The sequence below is a fragment of the Sus scrofa genome, chromosome 7, assembly GCF_054392235.1.
Source record: "Sus scrofa isolate SSC_HxYL_T2T_F1_AM1 chromosome 7, Sscrofa_HxYL_maternal_Yorkshire_Landrace_v2.0, whole genome shotgun sequence".
Lineage (NCBI taxonomy): Eukaryota > Metazoa > Chordata > Mammalia > Artiodactyla > Suidae > Sus > Sus scrofa.
This window is the reverse complement of record NC_139389.1, coordinates 20668154-20689227: the sequence shown is the minus strand read 5'-3', so window position 1 is coordinate 20689227 and position 21074 is coordinate 20668154. Positions and strand designations below refer to the sequence as shown.

At 38.8% G+C, this 21074-nt stretch overlaps 1 protein-coding gene across 7 annotated transcripts in view; it reads left to right on the top strand.

Annotated features, from left to right (window-relative positions):
* SLC17A3 (solute carrier family 17 member 3) overlaps positions 1–21074 on the top strand; it is a 47361-nt gene that overhangs the window by 895 nt on the left and 25392 nt on the right. For 2 of the 7 annotated variants that reach the window (XM_084967618.1, XM_021098418.2), the window contains exon 1: positions 16886–16978. The exons of 3 other annotated variants lie outside the window; for them this stretch is intronic. The gene's annotated coding sequence lies outside the window, so the exon portion shown is untranslated. Of the gene's footprint in view, positions 1–16885; positions 16979–21074 lie in introns of those variants that run through there. 2 more of the 7 variants (XM_084967619.1, XM_084967620.1) reach the window with 2 other exon arrangements.

The following is a 21074-nucleotide window of genomic DNA, read 5'->3' as shown; positions in this document are numbered from 1 at the left end:
AGACTTGAAAGCATTGGTTTATAAAATTATGCAGGCTTAAAGCTACTTTGAGGGGAGTTCTTTGATAAAGTTCTGGGGTTCCTTCATGGTTATGGGCTTGTAAGGGGTTCTGTATTTTCTTCCATCAATTTTAACAGCTTAAGATAAATTGGAAGATCAGCTATTTCATATGCAACTTAAAATATATTTGCAAAATATTCCAATATTTTATCAACTACCTTTTTATAATCATTTTTTCATAGCTGAGGTTTGAACATCTTTTGTACATCTAACATGATGCATGAGTGCTTTCTTTCTACTTCTTCATTAGACCACTTAGTGCTTTATTTTAAAGAGAGCTCATATTTTTAATATATTGTCTTTATATTTTATCAACCTTATCTCTTATTTCCCTTTGTTTTACTTCTTGTAAATTTTGTTTTAAATGCTTTATTTTTATTTGATTATGGAAAACTTAAGCTTTAGAGGAAAACTTCTACTCTAAGTCCACTTTAGTGGGAAGATTACACTTTGCTGTAGTGCCCCCCCACCCCGAGTTTTTGTTTTCTTAATGCTTTATTTCATAAGTTAATAACCTGTGGAATAAAAGAGCGACTTTTGACTACTACCTTACATTCCCTGAGGAAACTGGTACACTGAGACATCCTAATAGCTCACCCAAGTACAGTGCCTTGGTTTCATTACTGTTCTCTGAAGTTGTGCTCTGATTGCAGTTAATGTGTTAATGTTGCATTAAGTACTCCCCATACAAGAATTGCATTCTATCTAATATCATAATTGTCACTGTTATTTAAATGTAATTCAAGGGTCAATAGGGTGGGGCAAGCCAGGTACTCAGGGAGCCTCTTTCTCGGCTTGTATAAGCACAGCCACATGTGTGGCATATGGAAGTTCCCCAGGCTAGACACCACAGCCACAGCAACACCAGATCCTTAACCCGCTGAGCGAGGCCAGGAATCAAACCTGCATCCTCACGGACACCATGTTGGGTTCTCAACCCGCTGAGCCACAACAGGAACTCCCCCTCCCACTTCTTAAAATATTTCAGTGGATAGTATTTTGAAACAGTACTTGGATCATCCTCTGAGTCCCAGAATAGTGGAGAATTTCTTCTTTTAATATGTCATACTATCGTTTTAGAGCCCTACTACATTTAAATATTAACCAGGAAAATAATTTTTGTTTTACGAAAATTTCAAGGCAGTATTGACTTCATGCATGTCTTTTCTGGGGTCTAATAAGGAAATTTGGTCAGCAAGCTAATTTTTGTAGGAGAGGTATATTTAGGCTCCAAGTTATTCTCTTTAACCTGGAATTTCATGCTTTCCCCTAAGACGGTCCAAGGTGTTAATTACTTTCACCTGATGCTGCTTTGAGCATTATGAGTGATTTGTTTTGCAGCTAGTGGTCTTAGAGTTTCCTTCAATTTTGTCTTAATTAGTGATTTTTCTTGATTTGCTGGGAATCCCACAGCTATTTATCTGTATGCCAGTACCTTATTATTGTTTTTTTATCTAGTTTCTACTGACTTTCATCCTTGGATCTTCCCCTCCCCCACCCCCAGATCTTTTACTGTGCATTCTCCATAAACTTCTCAGTGCTGTAAGCACATGAACATATTTCCCAAGGTCTTCCCCAACTTCCACAAGTTCCAGCTTATTTCCTAAAATTGCCTGAAAATATGCCGAAGTCCCCACTACCCCTCTATCCATTAAAAGAGAAAAAAAAAAGCATCCACATTTTGTTGTGAAGCAATACCTAGCGTGTAAACAAAGGGATAATTCCAAATATTGGTTTGGGGATTACCTGTTAATGATTAATATTCACCTATCTTTTTGTTTTCCTACTTTTCCTTGGCTGATGTGTGTGTGTGTGTGTGTTTATATCATGGGAAAAGATTTGCCAGAGTTGGAATGGTCTGAATTCAGAACAGCTGAAGCAAGACAGGTTCGGGAACTAGTTCTTTCAGATGAAGCTGGAATACTTTCCCAGAGTACAAAGTTTTAAGATATATTCTATAAAATTCTCAGACAAAAGATATGTGACTCCTTCTAGATTTGGTATAAATTATACAACAAGGTGGTTAAAATTTTTTTTATTAAGCTCAAATTGTGTCATGAAATATTTATTCTAATTGTAGTCATTCTTCAATTGTAGGCCGGCAGCTGCAGCTCCAATTTGACCCCTAGCCTGGCAACTTCCATATGCCCTGGGTGAGGCCCTAAAAAGCAAATAATAATAATAAATAAATAAAATCTGTTTTTGGAGTTCCTGTTGTGGCTCAGTGGTAACAAACCACACTAGTATCCATTTGGACATGGTTCAAACCCTGGCCTCGCTCACTGGGTTAAGGATCCGATGTTACCATGAGTTATGGTGTAGGTTTCAGACAAGGCTCAGGTCTGGCGTTGCTGTGGCTGTGGTGTAGGCTGGCAGCGAAAGCTCTGATTCTACCCCAGCCTGAGAACTTCAATATGGCTTGGGTGCGGCCCTAAAAAGACAAAGAAAAAAAAAAATCTGTTTTTTCCTTTTTATTATTGTGGAATAGAACTAGTTCTGCCTAAGCCAGCTGTTTGCCAAAATAAAGGATGTTTTCTCCTTGGGAGCCCCCATAGCTGCTCTCAGTACCACTACAATTCCTAAGACCTAAGCTCTTTGCCAAGTGTTGTCAGTGTATATGATAAATAATTCATTTAAATGACTCACTTGCGGAGTTCCCGTTGTGGCTCAGTGATTAAGAAATCCGACTGGGACCCATGAGGTTGTGGGTTCAATCCCTGGCCTTGCTCAGTGGGTTAAGGATCCGGCGTTGCTGTGAGCTGTGGTGTAGGTTGCAGACTCGGTTGGGATCTGGCATGGCTGTGGCTCTGGCGTAGGCCGGCAGCAGCAGCTCCCATTGGACCCCTAGCCTGGGAACCTCCATATGCCACAGGAGCAGCCCTAGAAAAGGCAAAAAAAAAAAAAAAAAAAAAGAAGAGAGAGACATAAGTAAATAAATAAATAAATAAATAAATAAATGACTCACTTGTGCAGAGGGAGCAAAGGCCATGGACATCAACAGCAGGTGAATGTAACAGCTCTCTTCAGTTTGTGTTGAAACTGCTTTCAGAGTGGTCATGACTGGTTGCTTTTCTGAAACCAAGGGAATGCTTTCACCCTGTTTACATGTGACTCTTCAGTTCCAGAAAGTGTTCCCTAGTTTTAAGGGTGAATTAACTATTATCCCCAGCGGTCCAGCCCTATGGACCCATCTCCACCTCTAACCCTGGCCCCAGGAGTGCTAGCAGAGATATGGGGTGCCGTGGACATAAAGTGTCAGTGAAACAGGGAGTTTCCATTGTAGCTCAGTGATAATGAACCCAATTAGTATCCATGAGGACACAGGTTCGATCCCTGTCCTCACTGAGTGGATTAGGGATCCGGCATTGCCATGAGCTGTGGTGTAGGTCACAGAGGTGGTTTGGATCTTGTGTTGCTATGGCTGTGGTGTAGCCTGGCAATTTGACCAATTTTCCCTAGCCTGGAAACTTCCATATGCCATGGGTTTGACCCTAAAAAGCAAAACAAAAAAGTCTCAATGAGGCTGAACATCACTGAGATTAGTGGGCAATAGCCTTACTTACAACTCTGTTATCACCCAGAATCTTAAAATTTTCAGCCAGCTTGGCATTTGGAGTCATAAATTTTGTTGAGGTTCTTGGAATCAATCTTGAGAAAGAGCTGTTTGGCCATTTCAGGCCGTATATGGTGTATGTGAATGCTGCCACCCAGAAGTTGGATGTAAAGGGTCTTTGGTCTCACCTACAGATATAGGGAAGAACCAAAATGTGTCAGACAGGTTCAGGTTGGTGGTGTAGAATATTATTTACACATCAGGTACAATGAAATTAAGGCACGCCTCTCATACAACTATCGTCATCATTCATACATTTCTTCAAAGTCAATTTTCATCATCTTTATGAGTTCAACAGTAATTTAATTGTTCCTTCTCAAGATAAGACTAATCTTAAAGTTGAAGCTCTCCACGTCCTTTCATAAAAAGAGTTGTTTCAGAGTTTCCGTTTTTGTGCAGTAGAAACAATGAATCCGACTAGGAGCCATGAGGTTACAGGTTCAATCCCTGGCCTCACTCAGTGGGTTAAGGACCCGGCATTGCTATGAGCTGTGGCGTAGGTTGCAGACGCGGCTCGGATCTGGCATTGCTGCAGCTCTGGCATAGGCCGGCTGCGACAGCTCTGATTAGACCCCTAGCCTGGGAACTCCATATGCCACAGGTGTGGCCCTTAAAGGACAAAAGACAAAAAAAAAAAAAAAAAAAAAAAAAGAAAGAGTTGTTGCTCATGTTGTATCTTGGCCTCCAGATGGAATTACCTTTCTTCTTCATTTATGTGATGTGAGCCACTTCTGTGTGACTCTGGCTGAGATGCTGGAGGTACCATGATAAGTGATGACATTATGGTCCTCACCACAGAAGTTGACATCCTAAATAGGGGTTTATACCCCTGTTCCAAAAATACATGTCACATGGCTACCATATAGCTTTCTCAGGCTAAAGTAGTGAACAGACACTGTCCTTATCCATGTGAAATGGAGTAAGACAATAAATGTGCCAATAAATGTGAATAAGTACACTTCATATTGTGTGAAAGTGATAAATGCTAAAGAGAAAAATTAAACAGGGAAGGAGGACTCATTGAAAAGGTGACATTTGGGTAAAGTCTTAAAGAGAGGACATTAAAGAGGGGAATTGGCTTTGGGGAGGAGCACTCCAAGCAGAATGTTAGACAGTGAATTCTAAATCAATCTCATAATTACAATTAGGATGAGTGCTAAGGGAGTGCAGATGTAGAAGAATTTAAAAGATTGGAGAGAGGACAGATTGGCAAAGAAGACCTTACTGAGAAAGTGACCACTGAGGTGAGCTCAGAAAGTAAAAACTGATAGATAAAGCAAAATGCTAAATATGTTATAGGCCAAAGACCTGCCATGAATAAGAAGAAAGCATTATAAAAATAATAATGTAATGACTAAGATTTGGGGAGTGCTTATTATGTGCCAATTAATTCCAACACGTAGGTAGTGTTTTTAACCTCATTTTACAATGAGGCAACAGAGACAAAAAAGATATTACATAATGGGATTTAGAATCTGGGCAGTTTGACTGGATCTTGATGATCAGGAAAACTCATAAGATAGGAAATGGTTCTGGGGATAGCAATGATTTTGAGAAAGGCCATAAGTTGACACCATTATGAAAGTTACTGACTTTTGATTTATGATACTGACTGAGAGCTTTCTTAGTGTGTAACCGTGTTTTAAGAGAATTTGTAGAGAAATAGCAAACAGTTAGGAGAAAATTTAATCCAAACTTGAGCCTTACTTCAGTGAAAATGGCTCCACTTACAAGACAGAAGGTTATTATTTGGCATTTGACTTCAAATGAAGCCTAATAAGACTACTTAATGAAGAGCTGGCAGAACACAACAAAGCACAAGGAAACCAGAACTGCTGTGTTCTCTATGCATGAGTGGTGTGCGTGGGAAGCCAGCCTGAGGTTAACGCCTACCTGTCTTGCACATTGCCCCATTTCTCTCCTAAAATCACTGTTCCCAGATGATCGGCTTATCAAGAGCCCTAACAAAACATAGCAGCAACATTTGGAAAGTGTTGCCTGACTATGCTGAGTGGTGAACAGGCTCCAAACCTGGGTCCAGCATGCCCAGGTCTGCTGGTTCTCCAGTGTTCCTAGTGCCTGGAAGGCCCCCTCATAAGCTGAGTGGGCTCCCCTTTCTGCTTTACTATTGAGCTGGGCTTTTCCCCACTTCTTTTTGATTTATTTTCCATCACATGATTTGGCACTGAATATGTCACTGCTGCTGTCTCAGCAATCCCAGGGTCATTGCCCTATTGCCCCAGAGAAAGGATTTCATAGCATCTGCCAGCCTCTTCCTGGTTTATACTTTGATTTCAACATTGCCATTTCTGCCCTCATGTGTTGTAGCTCTCTTTTCCACTTCCCCATGTCTTATCAGCTTTCCACTAATTCCTTTTATCCCTAGATTTGCACCTTCCTTGCTAGAAATCATCCCACCCATCCAAAAGCAACTGAAAACCTTAACTCTTTTAGGCATCAAACCCTAGGACTCTCCACTAGTCCGCCAGTAAATATTATATTTACTCCTCAATTCCCCAAACTCCAGTCTTTCATATATATTCCCCATTGTACATGCTTCCCCACCTGGAAAATTCATATGCAACCACTCCTTCCCCTAAGAAACCTTCTAAAATGTTCTTAGGGTGTTCTCATGTGGCACAGTGAGTTAAGAATCCAATTGCAAGAAAGGGTGGGGGAAAAAACTGTAACTGCAATGTATACATCTAAGGATAACCTGACCCCCTTGCTGTACAGTGGGAAAAGAATAACAAAAAAAAAAAAAAAAAAAGAATCCAATTGCGGAAGGCCAGTTTGCTGCAGAGGTGCGGGTTCAATCCTGCTGGCCAGTGCGTGGCTACAGATTCAATCCCTGGCCCAGGAACTTCCACATGCAGAGGGCATGGCCATAAAAACAAAACAAAACAAAAAATAAATAAATAACAAATAAATAAGGAGACAGCATTTAAAAAAAAAAAAATGTTCCCAGGCAGAATTAGTTACCCTCTTTAGTTTTTGTCACATCCTATTTTAAAGTTTTGCACTTATATATATTCTATTTGAATGTAATCTCCTAGAGGGTGGTAACCATCTTCTCCATTTCAGCTTTTAGCAAATAACCTGACACAAAACAGATGTATGATAATGATACTTTGAATGGCCAATAAATGAATGAAGGAGTTCCCATTGTGGCTCAGTAGAAACGAATCTGACTAGTATCCATGAGGATGCAGGTTAGATCCCTGGCTTTGCTCAGTGGGTTAAGGATGGGGTATTGCCATGAGCTGTGGTGTGGGTCACAGATGCAGCTTGGAACTGTGGTGTAGGCTGACAGCTGCAGCTCTGATTTGACCCCTAGACTGGGAACCTCCATATGCCACGGATGTGGCCCTAAAAAAGGCAAAAACAAAACAAAATGAATGAATATTTCAGGATTCTCTGGTACTCACAAAGTTTTGTAATATAAAAGGAAACGTCTTAAGGCACATGCCTTAAATTTTATCTCCACTGTGATTTCCAACCAAATAAAAGTCAAATGGGTTAAAAAAAAAAAAAAGGAAAATATATGTAATTGAAATTTGGGGGAGGGTGAAGATGATGAATCTTGGACAATTTTCCTGTTTCTCAAATTTATTTGAAATAGTATTAAAATAAAAAGTATATATACATTCTAATTTATTTACAAAGATGTAGCTTGCCATCCTTTCAGTTAAAAAGAAAAATATTTTAAAAAATTGTCTTGGAAGGGTACAAGGAAACATTAATCTGGCTTCTTTCACAAGGGAAATAAAGGGTTGGAGACCATGACTAAACAGTTTTTTTGCTTGTTTTGTTTTTTGTTTTTGGGGTTTTTTTTTTGGTTTGCTTGCTTTTGCCCTCTTTTCTAGTTTTGAATTTCAATCCACATAATTGTGTTGCATATTCTAAATAATGTCATGTTTAAAATAGAACTTATGTTTCAAAATATGCAATATTAAGTGTTAAAAATTTCTGAATTTTAGAGTTAAAAATACTTAAGAGGAGAGTTAATAACAATCATCTCATTTTAAATGATTTTTATTGAAGGATCATTTATATCCAGAAAGTGGCACATATCAACAAGCTAAATTTTCACAGAGTGACAGACCCATATAATTAGTTGCCAGATTAAGAAGGTAACTGCTACTACCATCTAGTAAGACCCTTCAGGCTCCTTTCCTGTCCCTAAGCCTCCCAGAGTAACACTTATCCTGACTTAAATTAGCATATAATTTTTTTGGAATAATTTTAATTTTCAAAAAATTTGCAGAGATAGTATAGAGTTCCCATTTACCTTTCACCCAGTTTCCCCACTTGTTAGCATTTTACACTGTTGTGGTACATTTGTCAAAAGTAAGAAGCTAACACTATGTTAGTATTAACTAAATTCCAGAGTTTATTTATATTTTACCACTTTTTCCATCAGTATTTTCTTTCTATTTCAGGGTCCGATCCAGAGTACCACCTTGCATTTAGTTGCCAGATTTCTTTAGTCCTTCTGGTTTTTTAGGATCTTAGCAGTACTAAAGAGTCCTGGCTAGGTACCCTGTAGAATGTTCTCCAATCTCGGTTTGTTTTTCTTACAATTATAGTGTTGAGTTGTGGGTTTTTAAAATAATACCATAGAAGTGAAGTGTTCTTCTCATCACATCATATCAGAGGATACGTAATATTCACGTTATTACTGTGATGTCAACTTTTATCACCTGGTTGAGGTGCTGTTTGCCAGGTCTTTCCCCTGTAAAGTTCATATTTTCCTTTGCCTTTCTCTGTTCTTTAAAGATAAGTCACCGAGTTTAGCCCACTGTCAGTTTGTCAATTTTTTCTTTTCCTCCATGGATTACACTTTGGTATTATAGCTAAAACTTTAAGCCAAATTTCAACTCCTACAGATTTTCTCCTGTAGTTTACCTTAAAAGTTTGGTGCTGTTATGTATTACATTTAGGTCTCTTATCTATTTTTAGTTAGTTTTTGTATAAAGTGTGAGGAATGTCTCTAGCTTCTTTCATTGGCATAGGCACATCCAGTTGTTCCAGCACCATTTAAAGAGGCAGTCTTGTCAGAAACTCACAAGGCCATTTCCCATCAGACTCCCCTTCTGGGTGAAAGTTACCTGGATTGAGGGGGGCGTCTGTGAAGCAGTTTCTTATCCATCACTTCTCTGGTTCCTGGGAGGCATAGAACTTTTTATGTCTACCCTTTGGCTACAAATGCAGGCTATAAAATTACTTGGATGAAGCTTAGTTGGCTCCTCAATGACAGACCAACCCACTCCTTGTGTCATTTGTCATCTGGCCCTTCCAGCCACATATCATCCTGTGGTACTAAGGAAACAGGAAGGTGACACCATGTTGAATTTGCTGTTGGTGTTTGTATAAGTAATAAACTGTCTAAAGACATTTGGGCTCATTGTTTCCCTCCTGGCCAAACATTTGAAAATATGGCAAGCTAGACTAGCAGCTTCCACTGTGCTGCTGCTTAGACACTACTCAACTGCTTGACAGTTTGCTTTCTACCTGGAAAATCCTAGAGAAAACCTAGAAAACTGAAATGATGAAATTCAGCAAGGTGGCCAAATACAGTATTACAGCACAAATTATCAATAGCATTCCAACAAAGAAAAGCAGTGGGAAAGTAATAATGGAAAAAATTCTTTATTATAGTTATACCCAGATACTTTACATCACATAAGATAATAGACAATTTAAAGTAGAAAGGATCAAAGTTTACTAAGAATGTCAACTTTACAGGACCTCGGACAATTCACAAAGAGATAACGCAAAAAGATATTTATATTAGGAATACAAATACATTGTGATAACTATTAACTGAAAATGTTGATGGCTCTGAAAAGATCCTTTTGTTTTATGCTGTTTAAATGCTCTTAATGGCAGCTCCTTTGGGCAGAGCTGGCATAATTGACGATGGTCTTGATATCATATAAGATGCAACATGCTTAGTCAATTCCCTGGGCAAGAGTAGACTCATAGACAATCAGATCTCCCTTAATAGGCCAGTACCAGTAACAATCAACCAGGTGGGAGTCGTCTCCTACCAAATGCTTGAAGATATCTTTGGCAAATAGTTCTCAATATACTTGGATGAAATGCCCATGTTGTGTTACACCTGTTTCAAAAGATCAGTAAATTAGATGGACATCTACTTGTTTCTAAGTCATCTCTCCTGCAAATCTTCTATCTTGGTAGCAGTTTTCCTAGAGTCCTCTTAAGAGATAGCAAATATTTTTTTTCTTAGAATAATTTATGAAGATAGCAAAATCCTTAAAGGGAGCCCTGGGTGTAATATACCCAGCCTTCCATTACTTTGAGGTAAAAAAATAACAGTTGGTACCAAGTGGGACCTATTTTCTAGTTGCTGAATTCAAATGAGGTGTTGGGGGAACCAATCTTTGATTGGATGAAAAATAGAAAAAAGGATACATGTAAATGAGCTTCTTGGAGCTCACCCTGATTGGGTGGCATTAATACTCTGGTATCAACCACTCAGGAAGCAAAAGGCAATCAGATAGCCTAGTAGGTGATTATAGCTTCTACCAAGAGCACTATGAAATGATGTTCCCTACTGCAACTATTTTTTGTAGATTTCAGTTTCAACAACTTGAGAGATTGACCCCCTTAATCTAAGTCCATGTGGTATACTGTTGGCCTAGTTTGGGTCATATATCCCCTACCTACAATCAAATGTTGTTAGAGACCACCCCTGAATTGAGCAAAAACTATTTGACCTGGGGGTGGAGAATGACTTTGGAAAACATGGCACCTGGGCTAAGGCCCCAGTGTCTCCAGGACTGATTGAAATCCTCAGTAAATTAGAAAAATTCTAAACAATTTATAGAGAAGGTACTAGACTAGCATATTAGGTAACAGATTAAATCAAGATACTATCAAAGATTGAGAACATTATGAAGATGGTTTTTATTTTACTTATTTATTGAAGTGTAGTTGACTTACAATGTCATGTTATTTTCAGGTGTGCAGCACAGAGATTCAGTCATGTATATATATTCTTTTCCATTATAGGTTATTACAAAATATTGAGTATAGTTCCCTGTGTTATACAGTAGGTCTGAAGATGGTATTTAAACACTGAAGAATAGCTTTAAACATGGCATGAAATGACATTTAAAGCCTCTAATCCAAAAGTAGAAGGATAGAACCTATCATTTCATTAGAGCACATACACAATAGTACTGTACAACCTTGGAAACAAAAACTGCAAAAGAACTATTTTATTCATAAGGGAAGGTGTTGATGCTGAGAGAAAATTAAACTGACTTTTTTTCCCTGCTGTGTTAACTTACTAGTTGACTGGGTGATTCACAACCAATGAATTATTAGTGTAACAAATGAATTATTAGCAAAAACCACAATAACTAGAACTTTAATTTAAAAAACTAATATGGCTCTTAACTGTCTTTGGTTTATGATATTCAAGTCCTAGTTGAAAAAAACTCCCAACTGGCATAGTTGTTGATGGCCTTGACACCCTCAGACACAGTGTGCTTGGTCACTTCGCCTGGCGGTAGGTTTCATAAATGTCTTCACATGTGGCCAAAGTTAAAAACTTGATTTTAGGGAGTTCCCCCTCTGATGAAGCAGGTTAAAGATCCAGCGGTTGTCTCTATGGTGGCTCCAGTCACTGCTGAGGTGTGGGTTCAATCCCTGGCCTTGGCACAGTGGGCTAAGTATCTGTGTTGCTGCTGCTTTGGCATAGGGCACAGGTGGGCTTGGATTCAATCCCTGGCCTTGGAACTTCCATATGCTATGGTTTCAGCTGGAAAAACAAAAAACAAAGAAACAAACAAAACACTTGCTTTTATTAAATCTAAGACTAGACTACCTTAAGCTTCTTTGACAACTACTATTATCTAACAACCAGAACCTAAGGTCAGTTCCCAGACTGGACTGTGGAATAGAGTCTGATCTGGAATGAGTGAGACACCTGCAAACCCTTTGACTCTGGAGTTCAGGGGAGAAATGGTGCCGCTAATCCCTGTAGAGTAATGAGGAGTGATTATGTGGTTAAACAATCATTTTCTAAGCTGTCCTTTTTGAAAGGCCAAATACTGAAGAGGCTGTGAAGTATAAAACAATAAGAATTGGAAAGGAAGAGATAACTGCTATCTTTATTTCAAAATACGTTTAGCTAGTCCAGTTCTATGGAAAATCATGTTGGAATATGGATTGTGGTTGCCTTTGATCTATGGATTATTCTGGGCTGTCTTGAAATTTTCATATTTTTGAACGTTCTTGTTCATGAAAATGTTGTTTCTATATTTAGTCCTGCTTTATTTTATTTATTTATGTTTTTTGACATTTCGGGACCGCATCCGCGGCATATGGAGGTTCCCAGGCTAAGGGTCTAATCGGAGCTGCAGCTGCCAGCCTACACCAGAGCCACAGCAATGCCAGATCCGAGCCGAATCTATGACCTACACCACAGCTCACGGCAATGCCAGATCCTTAATCCACTGAGCAAGGCCAGAGATCGAACCCAGAACCTCATGGTTCCTAGTCAGATTAGTTTTGGCTGCACCACGATGGGAACTCCTAGTCCTACTTTAATACCTTTTGCAGTTTTCTATGTAAAGACGCTTCCATATTTTTTGTTAGGTTTGTTCCTATGTCTTAGCTCTTTTTTGTTGCTATTGTGTTCCTTTATTGCTATTGTGAATTATATCCTTTTCTTTATAATATCACATTTTGTTTGAGGTTGGTAACTAAAAATGCAATCTGATTTTATTTTTATTTTTTTTATTTATTTAAATTTTTTTATTGTGATTTCTTGGGCCACTCCCGCGGCATATGGAGGTTCCCAGGCTAGGGGTCTAATCAGAGCTGTAGCCACTGTCCTACACCAGAGCCACAGCAAGTCGGGATCCGAGCCGCATCTGCGACCTACACCACAGCTCACAGCAACGCCAGATCCTTAACCCACTGAGCAAGGCCAGGGATCGAACCCGCAACCTCATGGTTCCTAGTTGGATTTGTTAACCACTGAGCCAGACGGGAACTCCGCAATCTGATTTTAAATGTCACTTTTATATCTGTCAAACTTACAACACTCTTATAAATTATAGTAATTTATGTATAGAATTTTTGTTTTTCTATGTAGACAATAGTATCATCTATTGATAATTATAGTCTTCCTTCTTTTCCAATCATTTCCCATTTTTCTCCTGTGTTATTATGTTAGCTATACTTTCCAGTCTAGTGTTAAAAATATGTGGTAGCAAGCATCTCTCTTATGTACCTGATTTTAACAGGAAAGTTCACCTTCGTGTGGAATGTTTTTCTGGGTTTTATAAATGTTCTTTAATTTCAATTTAGTTTAAATTTTATTTGAATTTCAATCTACTCTCATTTTGCAGGGAATGCTTTCCTTTATCATTTTGTTGAACTACATATAGAAATCTATGGTTCCTGATGTAGATTGCTAACCCCAACTTTTTAATTTAATTATATTTGATTCTTTTGAATAAGGTGGATTTTAAAAAATTACTTTCCATCATGAATAGCATTACATTTCAAAGGTGTTGGTAATAATAATAATGATGGCAAATGATGACTTTCATGTATTGATTTTTTATTATATGCAAAATACGGTGAGTGGTTTTATTTTATTTCATGATGAATCCCTGTTGCTTTCAATGATCTCTGAATAAGTGAGAATCAAAATAAAATACACTTGTTCCTAGACCCAGATGGTCAGCAAATGTGTCTGGAGGTAAACTAAGCATAGTATAATTTATAGAACCCAGGCTAATTAGAAGATGCAATGCTATCTTACTTACTTGATAGTTCTGAGATTCTTTCTACAACACAAATAGCAAATTAATTTTGTTCACCGTCTTATTTGGAAACACATAACCCCTCAACAGATTAGCACTCGTAATTGTCTTCCATGTCTTCTCCTAAAAATTATATTTGTCACTAATGTTCTCTTTCCTTTCCCATGGCTGCTGTCTTCAATAGCATAAGATTTTGCAGTTTTAGCTAGTCATTTCTAGTCTGTAGTTGCTGAAGTAAGTAAGGGGCATTAAAACTAGGAAGTTGACTAGAAGAAAGCCATATCTAAGGACAGAAGCAAGGAGTATCTGCAGTATGGCAATCTAGCACATAATTGAATGTGTTGTGTAGATAAGAAAAAACTTACCATCCTGCTCAACTGATAAAAGACAAAAATAGTAGAGATGGTCTTCCAGTATGAGCTTGATGATCAGACTGACCCCATTAGTTATAGAGATGATGAGGCCAAACAGGAGTTTGACTTGAACTTGAAGCAAAAAGGGTTTTCCAGTATCATGATGGGGTCTTAAGGTTATGAGCAGACATAACATGTCATTTGCTTTCATGATTTAGAATGTGTGTGAAAAAGCAGCCAAGCTCCAGAGAATGACCATTATCATTTTGTCAAGTCTTTCATTTCAGGATGTTTTTTAATGGCCACACCCATGGCATATTGAAGTTCCGTGGGGCCTGGGATTGAATCTGAGCCACAGCTGTGGCAACCTGGGATCCTTTAACCCACTGCATCATGCTGGGGATCAAACCCGTACCTCCACAGCAACCCTCACTGCTGCAGTTGGATACTTAACCCACTGTACCACAGCAGGAACTCCCCGTTTCAAGATTTTTAGATTCATCTGGTATGATTACTTGACAGCTGCCCTTGATTCACCTGAATCACTGCTGAACATTATGAGTTTGGGGCAGACTGTGCACATGAGAGGTGCTTCCTCTGACAGGATCCATCCTGGCCTTCTAGACTAGACACAGCAAAGGCTTTCTGTGATCACAATGGGATTGTACATTGGTGCCCTCTGAGACATTACTCAAATTCAGAGCCAACATTCTGCTGAGTTGTTGTGTGTCTAATTATTAACAACAGTTGTTCACAGCCTTATGAAAATATTTTGGAGGGTAACCTTAACAGTTACTGAAAGAGAAATGTGTACCCTAGTCTCTCTAATAATTCTTGTGACTAAAGCAAAGCAATTTAAAAGCCAACCCATTTCAAAAGGGAAACATAAATTTTTTAAAGGCGGATATCACAATCTAAGACAAGAAAATATTTCAATTATGTTTAAGTGTTTAAAAATTAATTATAGAAATGAGGCAAAGCTGGAACAGAGACAAATCAAACAAAGTAGAATGCAAGAACAAACAACTCATGAGCATTTTAAAATGAAGTTAAAAATTAAATTGCAAAACCAAGTCACATTTTCTGACCTGGATAATAATGCAAGGTTAGATGCATTTGAATTGTAAAGTTGCTGGTTATTTATTGTAGGGTCCAGAGTCCTTCAAAAATGACTCAGGGAAAAATCTTTTACACAGAAAGTTGAAATTTACATTCCTGGAGTTCCTGTCATGGCTCAGTGGTTATCAAATCCGACTAGGAACCATGAGGTTGTGGGTTCGATCCCTGGCCTTGCTCAGTGGGTTAACGATCCGGCATTGCCAGGAACTGTGGTGTAGGTTGCAGATGCGGCTCGGATCCTGAGTTGCTGTGGCTCTGGCCTAGGCTGGCGGCTACAGCTCTGATTAGACCCCTAGCCTGGGAACCTCCATATGCCATGGGTGTGGCCCTAGAAAAGACCAAAAAAAGACAAAAACAAACAAAAAAGAAAAAGAAGGAAATTTACATTCCTTACTTCTACATAATTGACTTTGATTATCCATGCTTCAATTTCCAAAATGCAGATGGACAAATCTGTTTTTCTTTTCTTATTTCATAATGAATACAATAAAACTCAACTGAAAGAATTGTGAGGAGGACATATAATAAATGCTTGGAAAAAGCAGCTTGGACTCCCCAAGACCCAGGCACCTCTTTCAGAGTCCTTGATCTCAGTGATAGACTTTGCTAGGATCCCACTCCTCCACCAGGATCCTGGGAGGTGGTTTACTCTTCCACAGTAGAGTCCAAATAGGTTTAAATAGTTGAACTCAAAATCAAAAGCTTTCTGCAGGGACCATAAACTAAGCACTGAGAAGGAACTTAAAATCAAAGCAACGAGTGGGAGCTTAAGCCAGAAGAGCTCATAGGAGTGCAGAACTAGGTTTAATTCTCCATGGCAGAGACAGATTCCAAGGCTTTTGTAGGGAAAGGTGTCTGGTCTGCAAGCACAGAGAATGCACGGAGCTGAAAATGAACCATCTACCTAAAGCTGGGGATCTAAAGGCATTGCTTCATCTCTGAGACAAAGACAAGCAGAGCCACATGCAAATTTGGAAAGCAGTGAGAATGTTTTACCTAGGAATATAGGTAAAAACAAGTCAACCAAAAGAAACTGAGAGAGGTTGGCCTTCACTGTGCCTCTGTGGATGTTCCAAATTCATGTTGCTTATTCCCCAAAGTGAGTTACAGAGTGGCTTGAACTGTATGACAACATGTCACAAATATTAGAAATTTATATTATTTTATAGACTTTGTGAACTTATCTATAGACAGCAAAAATAGAAAAATATGGAGAAACTAACTTCACTAAACCAATGTGAGATTTTTTTTTCTTTTGTTTTTTCTTCGTCTTCTTTTTTTTTGTCCATACTTGCAGCTTGTGGAAGTGTGGAGGTTTCCAGGCCAGGGATCGAACCCACACCACAGCAGTGACCTGGGTGGCTGCAGTGACAATGCTCTGATACTTAACCTGCTGAGTCACACAGGAACTCCCGATGTGAGATATTTTTGTTATTGTTATTCCTATGTGTATGTGTGAGGAAAGGGGAAAGGACCAGGGAAAGCAACAGAAGTTCAAGTTTATCTGCAATGTTGCAGTTCAGTATTTCAAAGGAAAAAAAAATTAACAAGATTTCAAAGGGAAAAAACCCCACAAAAATAGTGAAGAAGAGGAAAAACAAAAAAGTACTAAATGTCTATATTTAATTATAATAGCTTCTTTTTTAACTTTTTCAAAACTGAACCACCATTAAAGATACAACAAAGCAAAGCAAAAACAAAATGCAGATGTCTTAGAGAATGCATCTGGGGTTTTGAGGAGATAGGCCTTAAGGAAAAGTCGAGAATCTCACGGCAGAGAAGCCCTTGCAACTGCCAAGGCGAGTCACATTCCGAGTCCTCAAGCACACTTTTCCTGAAAAATTTCTCCAAAGACCACTTGGCCAGAAGCCTTCTCATTCAACTCCATGGTTGATGAGTCTCATTAATGATTAGCTGTTCAAGCCCCAGGTGGCAAAGCATCCCTAGCTGCCTCCGGTAAACCTGTGGAGGGAAAGAGAGCAGAGCAGGTTCTAAGGTGAAGTCATCCCTTAGACACTAAGTTGGTAAGTCACTTTTCTTTTTCTTTTTTTTTTTTTTTTTTTTTTTTTTTTTGCTTTTTTAGGGCTGTGCTTACAGGCTAGGGATCGTATCAGAGCTACAACTGTCAGCCTATGCCACAGTCACAGCAACTCGGGATCCAAGCCGTGTGTCACAGCTCACAGCAATGCCGGATCCTTAACCCACTAAGCAAGCCCAGGGATTGAACCTGCCTCCTCCTGGATACTAGTCGGGTTTGTTAACCGCTGAGCCATGAAGGGAACTTCCTTAGTCACTTATTTTGGTGTTGCTACAAAAGATCTTAAAGGTCCTTTCTGTGTAACAATTGGCAATTTTTGTATACCCTTCTCTAAGTTGCAGGTTTTCTCATATTGATTTTTAAAATGTGCATGAAAATGTAAAAGCCTGTTTCCTTAACGAGGAGAAGAGGAGAGAGATAGAAGTAGAAAGCTGAAGTTTTTCACCCATCACCTATAAACTTTGAGTGTCTTCCGCAATTGAGACAATGGCAATTGTGAAAGACAATTTCAAGAAACAGGTGATCTGGTGAGATGTTTACAGGCTGAGTTTGAGGAATTACATTTTGATGTAAATCGCCTGGGTTAACAATTACTAACAGTAACATCATAATTTCTGTTGTAGCAGCAGTTGGTAGGACACACAGGAAGAGTTGTAGAGTAGTGTGAAGGAACATTCCAGATAAGAAACCACTGGCAACGAAATTCGATTCCTTACATGGAGAATCATTTCTCCCCACAAAGGTTGAGCAGGGATTTTCTCCCGAGCACACTCACAGCAGCCACCAGGCTATTGCCAGTGTCCTGAAGGACTCCAGCCTTTCTGTAATCAAGTTCATTGCCTTAGTTTCCTACTCAGATTAGGTAAGGTTCTGGGCATTGACACGAGACAGGGCTGGGGATGACTCTGGCCTAAGACAGCATCTAGTGGAATGTCAGAACCAGTGCCATGGTGTGAAGTTTAACCAACCTAAAATGCCTGGGGATAGAAGAGGAAATATTGCAATGAGGCAAGATGATGGACTCTAGGACCAGCGGAGAGTGGTAGGTGGGCTTAGGGCAATTGGAAGGAGGTGGTCAGGGAGAATCCTCAAGGCAGAGATGTAGAAGTTACAATTTTTCTGGTGGTATTTGTGGCCTCAGAGAAATGAGAGAGAGTGCTATTAGTAGGAGCCCCCCCTACCCACCCCAAGTCATTAAACCTAGTGGTCTCTGTAGAAAGGTGAACCTCAGTGTGATTCCCTGTGGACACTGCTTCGAACATCTCAGGATGCAGCATCTCAGGATGCCACATACAGTCCCTGACTCAAGCAACCAGCAGGATTTTCTGGACCAATAGTGGAAAATAAGGCAGCTGTTAAAAAATATACATGTGTATATAACTATACATGTGTGTTTATATATACACACATATATATACATATACACACACATATATAGTTTCTTTTTTACAGCCTTAGGTATTGGAGGCTAACTGGAGTGGAATTGTATTACCCTTGCAACCTCACTGCCAGGGCATCCAGAAAAGTCTCTCTTTCTTTTCCTTTTTTTTTTTTTTTTTTTTTTTTTGGTGTGTGGTTTTAGGGCCACACCAGCAGCATATGGAGGTTCCCAGGCTAGGGGTTGAATCATAGCTGTAGCTGCTGGCCTACACCACAGCCATAGCAACCAGGATTCAAGCCACATCTTTGACCTACACCACAACTCGCAGCAACTCTGGATCCTTAACCTGATGAGCAAGGCCAGGGGTCAAATCTGTATTCTCATGGATGCTAGTCAGATTCGTTTCCATTGAGCCATAACAGGAACTCCCAGAAAACTTTCTTGAGGTCACCAAGCTTCCCTGGAATTCAGATGTTCCATTGGCAGCCAAATGTTCTCAGAACTTTCCTTTATGTGGATCCCTATTTTCTATGTTCAACCACCTGTTTAGCTGTGTGAGTAAATAAATTATAAAATCTCCTAGGAGAGTGATCACCATGTTATGTGATCACATCTGCTGGAATTGGGCACTTAGGTTTCTAAGACAAGGCATACCTGGTTGTCTAGAATAAAGATAATAGAAAACTGGAAGTAATTTGACATTCAGAATGTTCCAGTCCAAAGAGTCCACAGCAGAGTTGATGGTAAAGTCTCCCAGCCACAGAATTACATTGACTGACATCATAACAAACATGGAAGTGAGAATAAATATCACACGTGGGGAAAAGCTGTTAATGAAAACAACATATCCCTGTTTATACTGCCAGGTTGTGCAAGACAATGTAGATGGCCATATCTTCGTCACTTAGTAAAGATCTCCCAATCTTTGCACTTAGGGCAATTTCCCTGGGTACAAAGGCCTATTTTTTAAAAAAATTGAAGTAGAGTTGGTTTTAATATTGTGTTAGTTTCAGGTGTAAAAGGCCTATTTTTAAAGTGTCCTGGCCACACCATGGAATTAGAGTACCCAGTGCCAAGATATGAAGAGGCATCTCTTCAAAGAAAATATGTTGATAGCAAATAAACACATGAAAATATGCTCAACCTCATTAGATAAATGCAAATTAAAACCATGATATTACTATATATCCTAGAATGTCTAAAATTAAAAAAACTGACCACAGCAAATTGTTGAATATGTAGAGGATCTGGAACTCTCTCACACATTGCTAGTGAGAATGTAAAATGATACAACCACTTTGGAAAGCAATTTGTCATTTTCTTAAAAAGTTAAACCTATACTTGCCATATGACCCAGCCATTCCATTCATAGGTATTTAAGAGAAATGAAAGCACATGTCTAAATGAAGTCCTATGCATGAATGTTTATAGCAGCTTCATTTGTAATGGCCACAAACTGCAAACAATGCAATTTTTCAACAAAAGGTGAATGGATAAACAAATTTTGGTAAAGCCATGCAGAAAAGTATGATGACGTATTAATATGCACAGTAGAGACGAATCACAAAATAATTATGCTGAGTGAATTAAGTCAGGGAAAAAAGTAAAGACACGGCGTATAATTCTATTTCTATTAAATTTCTAGAAAATGTGAGCTAATCTATATCGCTAAAAGAAGATTATTAGCCAGAGGTGGAAGAGCAGGATGAATGGGGTGGAGCGGGGAGATGCTGCAAGAGAGGATTACAAAAGGATAGGAGGAAACTTTTAGGGGGTGAGGTGGAAGTTACTATTTTGATGCATTTATTGTCTCATCCTTCAAAACTTTTGAAATTATACAGTTTATATTTATTTATTTTATTTATTTATTTAATGTGCTTATTTCTTTATCTATTTACCATGTCTGTGGCATGAGGAAAATCCCCAGGCTGGGGATCGAACCTGAGCCATAGCAGTGACAACACTTGAATCCTTCCGCTAGGCCACCAGAGAACTCCTGGAATTATACACTTTAAATAAACATAGTTGTACATGAGTTATACCTCAATAATGTTATTTAAGAAAAAAAAGAATAGAAATAGATACATCCAAAGACCACACTCAAGTAGGATAAAGTAATTTCATTTAAATGTAATTATTTTAAAGCCATGATTCCATAATAACTCTCTAAAAAAGGGATATGAATTTATATCCTGAAACTTCACCAAATTCACTGATGAGTTCTAAGTTTTATGGTAATGTCTTTAGGATTTTCTAGGTATAGTATTATGTCATCCACAAGCAGTGATAATTTTACTTCTTCTTTTCCAATATGTATTCCTTTTATTTCTTTTTCTTCTCTGATTGCCATTGCTAGGACTTCCAAAACTATATTGAATAACAGTGGTGAAAGTGGACATCCTTGTCTTGTTCCTGATCTTAGCAGAAATAACTTCATAAATATGCATTTCATAAATGCCATAGAGATTTAATGTATGGTTATAGTTATTCCCCCAATACGATTTTTTTATACTGTATGTATGGTGACCCAGTTACACATACATGTACACATTCTATTTTTGCACATTGTCATGCTCCGTCATAAGTGACTAGACATAGTTCCCACTGCAACACAGCAGGATCTCATTGCTAATCCATTCCAAAGACAATCGTTTATATCTATTAATGCCAAGCTTCCCAACCACCCACTCCCTCCCACTCC